Source organism: Cyprinodon variegatus, unplaced genomic scaffold (assembly GCF_000732505.1).
Source record: "Cyprinodon variegatus isolate N-32 unplaced genomic scaffold, C_variegatus-1.0 Scaffold1538, whole genome shotgun sequence".
In the NCBI taxonomy this organism is placed as follows: domain Eukaryota; kingdom Metazoa; phylum Chordata; class Actinopteri; order Cyprinodontiformes; family Cyprinodontidae; genus Cyprinodon; species Cyprinodon variegatus.
Genome location: NW_015151991.1, coordinates 68,939 through 71,882, shown reverse-complemented (window position 1 = coordinate 71,882; position 2,944 = coordinate 68,939).

Sequence of the window (2,944 nt, the reverse complement as noted above, 5' to 3'; positions counted from 1 at the left end):
GCTGCTCCTTCTGGGGGGAAGATTTTACAGAGAAACTGGAAGTTGACTGAGTTTTTATCTTTAAAAGTTTTTAAGTTGAAAGTGAGAGAATTTGAAGCAGCCTCAATGATCTGCTGTTTTACTGGATGTTTTTTATGTACCTGTCATTTAATTTAACGTATCTCTGTTTATTATGTAACTTTGCTGCCTCTTGGCCACGACTCCCTGGAAAAAGAGGATTTTGATCTCAATGGGATGTTTTTCCTGGTTAAATAAAGGTTTAAAAAAAGCTTTTATAGAAGCACTTTTGTTGTTTTTCTTAATATATTGAGGCAAGTCTCTTGTTATTACATTGACATTCATTTCTGCCATCAAAACATCTATATTTTTTTAATGTTCCAAAGGTAATGAGGTCTTTTCCTGGATTCCAATAACACTATTGGCTGGAAATTATGATTTTCAAAGTATTTCACTGAGTGGCTATTAAAGGGTTAAATAGCATCTCATAGATCCAACCGTAGATCTAGAGTTATTAGAAAAGAAGAGGGAGATTAAAATGGTTTCATATTTAGGTGGATTATTGGCAGGAAGGCGCTTTGCAGATTTATGTCAGCAGGTGGCGCAGTTGAACTATTTGACACTCAGGCTGTTTTGGGCTCAACTTGTCTGTCAGACATTGCTGTTGTGGAGATTCTTCATGGGTCAAACTAGAAAACAGATGAAAGCGTCTCTGAGCCTGAAGATCCTTTAAAATGATTTCTTGTTTCCTTCCATCAGCAGTTCTATTCAGGCTGATTTAAATAAGGCTAATAAATGTCCTCTGAGCTTTAAACACGAACAGGTCTAAGTGAGACGGATATGTTCGCAGCATGCAGGAGGCAGAGGGGACCAGAGGAACCTTTCTGAGAAGCTCCCTGACGTTAAGCTCAGCTCCAAACATCCTGATCCTGACCACATCCAGTCAGCTGCTCTGACCTCCACGCTGTGTCACACTAGGATGAGTGATTTCCTGAAAAGCCCCGTGGGAATTCCACAACCCGTCCTAAAAAAAACACCAGACATCTTTCAACATTAACATCATTGTTCCGTTTTTCTCAGACAGGGGGCGGAGCCTAAACCAGGAGAAAGGAAGCCAGATCTGATCTACCTAAGCTCTTCTGATGATGTGATGTTTAACAGCTTCTCTCTCTCCCAGCGTCTTTTAAAAACACCTGGAACATTTTTTTTGTTTGCTCATGTTGCTGGATGTTCATGGAGGTATTGCTGCTGGAAAGAACCAGTCCTCCTCCACAGCCTCAGGTCTTTAAACTGTTCTACCAGGATGCTCCAGATTTAGCTCCATCCATCTTCCCATCATCTCCTCCCAGCTGCCCTGTCCCACAGCATGATGCTGCCACCAGTTGATCATTGGCTTCTGGTGGATTTTTGGGCCCATTTTGTTTTTTCTGTAAGTCCTTCCATTAGGAAAAATCATTCAGAGATTCAATGATGTTTCTTATCATCTGTTTGCTGATGATATCCAGCTTTCCTGCTCTTTGAAGTCCTCAGAGATCCAGAAGTAAGGCTCTCTGCTTGCTCACGTTAAACAATTGCTCGGTGCAAATTCCCTGCAACTAAACTCAGATAAAGCAGAGGTGCTGGTGATTGCTGCTCAGGAAGTTATTCCAGGTATCCTCCAGGATCTGGGCCACTTGAGTTTGTCTGCTAAACCAAGCCTTAGAAACCGAGGCTTTATCTTTGACAGAAAATTTTCCTCAGAGTATTTAGAGTCTAAAAAAATTCAGTGTTTAAAATTCTGTGTTAAAAAAGGCAGATTTCAATGAGAGTTTTTCTTCCATATTAGAGCACCAAACGAACTGTTTTACCAACTGAGGAAAATCTCTAAACTTAGAACAATTGTGTCCAGAGATGATCTTGAAATGATTATCTACGCCTTCGTGTCTTCCTCTTTAGACTACAGTAACAGTCTATTCTGTTGTCTAAAAGAAAAGGAGTCGTCTCGTCTTCAGCGGGTTCAGGTCACTGTCTGTGAAAGGTGTTATAGACATAAATATTACTTCTTGTCAAAGCTCCTCCCTCCAGCTGTTTCCTGTATCTCCTAATGACTTGTAGAAAATAAGACTTCCTCTTCTTGTCTGTCAGCCATAAAGGTCAGATTTAAGGAGTTTGACCTGTGGACAGATTCCTCAATCTGAGCTGGAGCTCAGACATCCATGATGACCAAACCAGCGACATGATTGGTTAGGAACACACCTGGACAGGTATTCAGTCCTTTACAGGACAAACAGCGGTGGGTAGAAACAAGCTGTTTCCTGTTTTAAGATTTTGGGTTTCCAGACTTTCAAATCATTTTTCTTCACCTTCAGATTTTGATCCCCATCTGATGGGAGTGGGCGGGGAAACGTGATTGACAGCGTGTAGCTTTGAGAGGTGTCCCTTTCCATGTTGCATTCATGTACTGTGGGAATTCAACAATTAATTACGCTGGAACTGTTACAACCACTTTATAAACCACAAAACTTTCCAATAACGGCAAAGTTAATTCTGTGTTCCGTTTCCAGAATTCGCCGTCTGGACTGAGTGGTTTCAGCAGCACTGCTATTCAGATAAGTTTAATCTTTTTTACAAACTATATTGTCACAGTCATAGATAATGGAATTAAGATTTAAACCTTTAAAAGACGTTAACAAGAGAAATACACTCCTGGCGATCTATAATGTGGCGAACCTTCCCTCCTCTGCTGTCCTGTTAGGATGTAGCCTGCTATGGCTAACCCATAACTAGCACCTGTTGATGAAATCGGCTACAACTGCCGTGTCTGCCAGCGAATTACATAACGATTTCATTTCCAATGACCAGAGTCTCAACTAAGTGTTCTTCTGCTTATAAATTAATGTTATATTTATCTACATGTCAAGGTTCGACCTCATAATGGAGCGTATTTCCCTTTAAACCAGCTGCTTTT